Genomic DNA, 7,775 nt, shown 5'->3' with positions numbered 1-7,775 from the left:
TCGAAACATCCAACCCTGTGGGACACCTAACTGGTGATGGACACTTTCATAGATACCCCCGGTTCTCATGGTCTTATGGTTTTAGCTAGACATTGTAAATCTCTCGGCCTTGGAATCTTCCCATGCATTCTGTTAATGTGTTTAATGACTACACTCCTTCAGTTCTTTCTCAGGCTTGATTATCTGTAAGGACAGCTCGAATTCTACTACCCGTTATATTTTGGTGCAGTCTTTTATCACATTCAGTTACTCCTTTTATTTTTCTACTGTCCCAATTAAATAATGTAAAAATAAAAAGTCAGTTAGTTTTAACTAATTGCTAGAAGGTGAACCTTCTACTTATGGGTTGCAATCAATCTATCTTGTTCAGTGCATAAGAGAAGGTGTCTCCTCAGGCTAGTTAATCTTTACATCTGAGCTTAAATGTTTTTCTAAGGTTTAATTATATTCTGGTTATGTATGGAAACCAACTTCTGTGATTACAGCATTTTTAACTAGAAACTATTTAATATTGCTGGTAGCTTCAGCGAGGCAACTATTCAGTACGAAATAACATTAGCTGTTATCCTTGCAGCTGCTTGAGGACTAATCTAGCACCTGATGTTATTCATTTATTGGGACAATCATCTTTTCATTAATAACAATAGAATTGGTCATTTATCTGTCCTAAGGCTTCCTTTTATCAGAATTGTCTTGGAGGGAACGTACAGCGACCCTTCACTGAACTTCTAGCCATTCTGTTTAAAGGTACTATTGTATTTCATTGTGTGAGCAGGCTGCTCAGTTTTGCGTAGTTTCTGACTGTTGTCTTGTAAGCAGGCATGGGCCACTTAGTATGTTCAGGTACAAGTCACCTTACATAACAAGGTACAGGTCATCTCTACAGAACTCATGGACTTCTTTCTCGCCAAGATTCTATCTACCTGATGAACTGTATCTGCCAAAGTCCCCTCCTATAAAAGCACTGGACATAATGTTATTCTCTCGTTTTTCCTCACATTTCGCATCATGATTTGTTTGAACTCATCTTGCATAAGAGACACACCTCCTGATCCTCAGTTCTATTCCTATAAAACTGTTGATCTACCAATTCCTCGTTCAGTTCAAAGAAAAAGCACAACACTGCTTATGTGGGTAATCTGAAATTAAAACAGAAAATGCTACAGAATCTCAGCAGCTCTGACAGCATCCATGGAGAGAGAAACAGTTAAAATTCTCAGTTCAATTTGGTTCTTCTTTAGAGCTCCACTGCTAAGTTTGTCCAGCATCCTCAGTTTTTATTCCCCTTCTAGATCCTCTTGTTAGCTGGACCTCCATGTTTAAATTTCTCCATCTGATACCTGGCCTGCTAAAATTTTGAAATGTGTCATGCTAAAATCACCGACACCACAATGGTGAACTAGCCCTCCACACTCTTCCTGATCTGTCTGTAATCTTTGTCATTATTAATCATATCTTCCTCCTCCAACAAACCTCCAATACCATCTAGCTAGGTGAGACAAACTCAGCTCTTTCCATTCTGAGCTACTAAACTATAGCCAGGGTTAACACTTGGAATGACTTCTCTTCCTGCTCCTTCTAGTGCCCAGCAAGAACGCATCCCGTATTTCTTGTCTAAATGCTGTCCCTTGTCCTCATCAGCTGGAGGCATAGCAATAGCTTTCACTGCAAACTGACTGCTCATAATTCCAACTCACTATCATCACTCCACTGTTGTTAAATTATTGGATTTGTTGTTTGACATCCAGTACTGGATAAGCAGAAAATTCTTCCAATTAATTATTAGCAAGAATGAAGCTGATTTCTTCAGACCCCACTCGAAACACCATTCCCTTGCTATTATCTCCACCTTTCCCCAACAACTTTGAGAGCTTAAAGCACATTGTCCACAACCTCAATCTTAGATTACACTCTTTACATATATGTGTACAGTTACTAAACTTGCCTATTTCTTTATTCATAATGTTTGATCCAACCCTGCCTCAGCTCGTCAGCTACTCACCCCCTCATTCTTTCCTTGGTTAACTGTAGGTTTCAGGTCACCCAAAACTGTATTGCTTGTACCAGTCCCATTCAATCATCTGTGCTCCTGAGATGCTGCTTGGCCTGCTGTGTTCATCCAGCTTCACACTTTGTTATCTTGGATTCTCCAGCATCTGCAGTTCCCATTATCTCCATTCAATCATTTAGAAGCTCACTGACTCACGTTGGTTACTGGTTGGGAGATGCTTTCTTTTTAAAATTCTCATTTTTGTTTTTAAATCTTGTCCCTCTCGATCTCTGTGATCATCACCAGCCTCACAACCCTCTTGGATATTAACACTCAGATAATTGGCCCCTTGAACATCCGTTTTTTTGCAGCAGCAGCATGGGTGATCTTGCCATCAAAAGCCAAGATACGAAATTCTAGAATGCAGTTCCTAAACTTTTTCCTTGCTTTCTAGAAAACACTTCTTCAAACTCACCTCTTTAGCTCTGCTTTCAACCAGCTGTCCACATGGCTCAATACCACATTCTGCCCTGTATGCCACCCTGAAGCTCGATTGGATGTTTCATAGTTTTGAAGTTGTGTCCTATCCTCTGCAACTCAATGGGATAGGATCCAATACAGAATTCTGCTGGATCCCAGTGGCCCTTAGCATTTTCATGTGGCATTCCAGCTGCATTTCGCACTCAAATCTCACACCAATTTCTTTCCTCCTTTTGCCAGAACTGGAAGAAATGTACATTTTAAAAGAAACAAAGAGTGGAAAGGGACAGTTCGGAAAGCACACGCACATACACAAACATACTGGCATGTAAAGTATTTAAATGGAGAATATGAGTTGGTTAAATGACATTAGATGGCAAGTAAAGGTGAACCTGTGGAACATTCTTCCGTGATTTAGGAAGTTGATAACTAAAGAGCTACTGGGAGGGGACGTCCAGGTCAGCAACTCAAATGGAGTCAGAGGAGTAACTGAAATAGTTGTCCAACTGGTTGCTGACAATGGAAGAGATGGCCCATCAAGACCCTTTCATTGGAAAATGTAAAGCTTACCGTGTAATGAAGGGGTATACTTTATAACATTCAGGCTAGTAAAGCTTCACAAGACTCTGCTGTGGAGATGGTAGCATCTTGGCAATGGCAGCTCATAACACATGATGAGCAGAATGTCTCAGGGCAATGATTGCTCGGCCCCACATGCACAACCTCTGCCCTTCCACCCATCTCTCATGCAACTGAGTCTTACCCAGGACTTTCAAGAACAAAGAATAGTACAGCGCAGAGAGTCACACAATTCCAAAGCAGAATAAATTTGTTACTCAGCAACAGGAAGCCAGCAGGGTACAGCACGCTCAGGAGCACAACATACCATGGATGTATCAAATAAAGAGGTTTCAGGCCCCTTGCTTTAATGCAGCCCCATCCCTTAAGGTTAGGCATTGCTGAGCAAGAGAATATTTCTACATGTGAGTAGACAGAGGTTGTTTGAGAGACCAAAGCCAGAAACTATATGAATGATGTTTTTATTGTCATGCCTTAGAGGAGGCTACTGGTAGTGAAAGTGACTCCCGTTTATGTCCCACATTTCAGAATGCCACGTGTACTCCAGGGTAATATGTTTATCTGATACTTCTCCTACAAGTGAAGCTAATGTCTCCTAGGTGGTAAAGGCCACAGGTTCACAGGAAGCCAAGGTGGTTGGCAGCACTGCCAGATGTTATGTTCCAAAGAATATGGATTCTGGAACCAAAGGGACAATGTGGAACGTAGAAGATAACATCACCCTACTCAGTAGCTGCAGTACCTTTGGCACATACAATCCCATCAGAAGGAAATGCATCTTAAGTCATTCTTCCAGCTGGCACTCGTGGCACGGTGAGCGTAGCTTGGCTAGATGCAATTCTGGCGCTTTCTTTGACAGCGTTGACAGCCTTTAACATAAATACCTACAGTCCAAGGTATGAAGTGTTTCTATGGATTACCTTGAGGTCAAGGTTAATGGCAGCCATGGTTTCAGGCCTCCTGATGGCACAGACTTTCAGTATGTCCTTGTGGTTTTCAACCTTGTTGAAAGGGAACATTTCCCCGAACATGTGCAGCTTCCAGTAAAAAGGAAACTATGTGTGGAAGCTGCTCACTGGGTACTAGCTAACAGACTTGGTTACCTTTCCTACTGTGCACTTAGGAGCATTTTCTCTCTAGAGAGAGATTTGGCTGTTGTCCCCTCTTGTATGAACCAGCATTGGTATATGGGTCTGGCCCTCAGGTGGTCTCCCATGACAACCCTTCTTCCCCACACCATTTTCAGTACCTTAGGATGCTGACCTTCACTGCAGCATTTCCTCACCATCTACTGCTGCGGTGCATACCAACCCCTCTGTTTGTAAGTGCTGGAGACCCTTACAGGGGAATATCAATCCTTCAAGTGATCAGGTCACCTGAAGTGTAATTTGAAGTGTTTTGGGCTTGCACATGTCTGCTATTGTATTGCTTTTCAGACATCTGCAGCCTCGTAAAGGAGGTCACCAGCCATCTTCATAGAATCATAGCATACCTACAGTATGAAAACAGCTCAACCGACCCAACAAGTGCATACCACCCCTCCAAAGAGCATCCCATCAGACCCATCCCCCTACCCCTCCCCCACAACCTTTCATTTCCTAAAGCTAATCCACCTAACCTACATATCCCTGGACACTATGGGCAATTTAGCATGGCCAGTCTATTTACCCTGTACATCTTTAGACTGTGGAGGAAACCGGATCATCCGGAGGAAACCCACACAGACACAGGAAGAACGTGCACTCCACACAGATAGTCACCTGAGGGTGGAATGGAACCCGGGTCCCTGATGCTGTGAGGCAGCAGTGTTACCACTGAGCCACCATGCCACCCTAAGGGTCACCTCTTGTTCTCCAGAGAGAACCAGAGGTTCATGTTTGGGTCTGAAGTAGTTGAGGTAGTTGTGAATTTCTGATTATAAATGAATCATGACTGCCACTAAACCCACTATCATATCGGTGGGCATTCTGTAGCATATCTTTATATTTTCTATGTTCTCCAAACATATAACCCATGTTTCCAAACACCTTCCAATCAGTTTCCAAATTTGTCATAAAGTTGCAAGTAGTACATGGCACTGATGTAAATCTCTTCTAATTTAACTCGTTTTTAGCTTAACTCAGATGTAATTTTAAATGTTTTTCAGAATTTGTAAAAACTCATGAACAATGTCTCACCTCCTTTCCAACCCTGCCCCTAGAGACCCAGTGGCTGATATAACATGCCAGTTTGAGTGAGGACTTCAGATCTGGGTAGGGTGCATAATTTTCAATAAACTGCAGAGTCCCCAAGATTCTATGAAGATCTAGGACAAAGTTTCAGGTTGATGATCTTTCCTCAAAGGAGAAAGTCCCACTTTCACACTAAGGACACACTAGGCTCAGTCATGTTATTAGCCAAGAGCACCATGCAAAATACTATAGATTCAGAACTGATTTAGTAGTTCAAAGTTGTGGGCCATGGACTGCTTTGGGCCATTATCTGAAGTGCAATCTCTAATCTCATGACCCAGTACATGTATGTCCTTATTCCACCATTCCAAACAAGCCAAGAAACCAACTCCAGCTCACTGAGGTGTGAAGAAGAGCTCGCCAGGAGCAGCAACAAGCATATTTAAAAAATGAATGTCATGCCAGGGAAGCAATAAGGACAGAGGGAGCGTGCTCTATGAACAGAACTAGGTGATCTCAAAACTGGATCAGTTCACATTGCTACAAATCTATCACATCCCAATGTGAATGATGGTGGGATATTGAATCAGTAAAAGGGAGAAGGTCTTCTCCATTAACTTCAACATCCTCAAAGATGGACAAGTCCAGCACATCGTTGCAAAAGGAAAAGTTAAAACACTAGTGAATTGTCATCAGGCAGCAGTCCTGAATGGAACTGGAGAACATCACTGGAGGTCTGGGTGGGGGTTGGGAACCATGGATTGGGTCGTGTGGAGTGGGAGTCAGTGCAAATGCAAGGTCAGAAGCAATCTGCCTGCCCCACCATTCCCGCCCCAAACTCTGGTAAAGGGAAGAGTCCCCATCCCAGCAGGGAGAACAAGAGAGCCACTTCTCTCACTGGCCAGGAGATTAGGGGATCTGGACAGTGGTGGGTTGCGAATGTTGCCCTAAAATTTGATTGCTGAGGTGGCAGTAAGGTAGTGAATGCTTCCCTCGGATGGACACACCCAATTATTTGCCCTTCTTGCCACCTGCAGGAAAAAAAAATACATCATGTGTCTCCCTATGCTACAAGACCTGGGCAACATTCAGATCTGGGCTGATCAGTGGTAAATAGCATTTGTTGCTCACAGATGACAAGTAATTACCATATGTAAGAATTAAGTTTAGTGTGCCGCCACCAACATCCAGGGGATTACCGCGGTCCTGAGATATAATTGGACAAACCACAAATATTTACGAGAGCAGGTCAGAGCCTGAAAATTCTATACAAAGTTACCTCCTCGCTCTCCAAAGTCTGTCCATTATCTAGAAGGCACAAATTAAGCATGTACTGGCATGCTCCCCACTTGCCTGAATGAATGCAGTTCTAACACTCAAGAAGCACAGCATCATCTCAGACAAAACGTCTCATTTAAATGAGGTGTATTCAATCCCAAAACGTCACATACATTCACTGATTGCAGCACAAACACAAACTGACTGCTGAACTTACCATCTACGAGTTTTACTGCAACAACTCACCTACTTTCTTTTGACATCACGGTCATAAGATACAATCTCTACCATACAGCAGACAAGGGCATCAGAGGCATGGGAACACCTTCAAATGCCCCTCCAAATCATATACCACTGACTTGGAAATTTTATGTTGAGAGTCACATGCAAATCAGACGAAGTGAGGATGGCAGCTTTCGTTCCCTAACGTGGATCAGATGGGTTTTTACAACAATGGCTGCATGCTCACTTTTAAGCTATTTTCATTCCAAGCTTTGTAAAACAAAAATGAATTCAAGTTTTACTATGGTGGCATCTGAACCCATGTCCCAGGAACATTAGCCTAGGGACCTGGATTACAAGTTCAATGATATTACCATTACACCTGCGCCTCTCTTGCTGGTGTTAAATTCTACTGTTTGGCAAATGCTCAGCAATTTTAGCACATGATTGTGTAGAGAATTTTCTTCAGATCTTTCTTCTTCTGGTTTTATTTTCTTCCAATGTACATCCAAGTAGTTAGGTCTATTTGATTCCATCTGCAAATATGGTCTCTGTTAGTGCATTCAAACTTGCCTCCAAGAGTCCATTTTAAGGCTTCATTCTTGGTGAAATTCCAAAGTGAAAACTCGGCAATGGAGGAAGCTTTTGCTGCACAGTCATCATTCCTGCTTCAGAAGTTATGGGGCTCATTCTCAAACCTACCAGCTTTGGAAGCGCGTGTTTAGATCCTCCTGTAATTTTTTGACTCCCCTGACAGATCCCTTTTGTTCACCTACCGCAATCCCAGGTTTTGTAGATTTGTGAAACTGACTACATTACATAGCAATACTAATACTTGATGGTTTCAGGTCGTTCCTTGATCCATATGGAGCAATCAGGAATGGAAATATCAGCCAACTCTCACCTTTGGTTTGGCCAATTCCATTATCGTGTTGAAAGCTATCTAATGTAACAAAGAATGATGATTCAATATTCATTCCCTTTGTATGATATAATCATAATTTTAATAAACTGTTGTGGAAATTTCTTCAAGATTTACATGACAAAATTCAAAA

The sequence above is a fragment of the Stegostoma tigrinum genome, chromosome 1 (genome assembly GCF_030684315.1).
Source record: "Stegostoma tigrinum isolate sSteTig4 chromosome 1, sSteTig4.hap1, whole genome shotgun sequence".
In the NCBI taxonomy this organism is placed as follows: domain Eukaryota; kingdom Metazoa; phylum Chordata; class Chondrichthyes; order Orectolobiformes; family Stegostomatidae; genus Stegostoma; species Stegostoma tigrinum.
Note: the sequence above shows the minus strand (reverse complement) of the source record.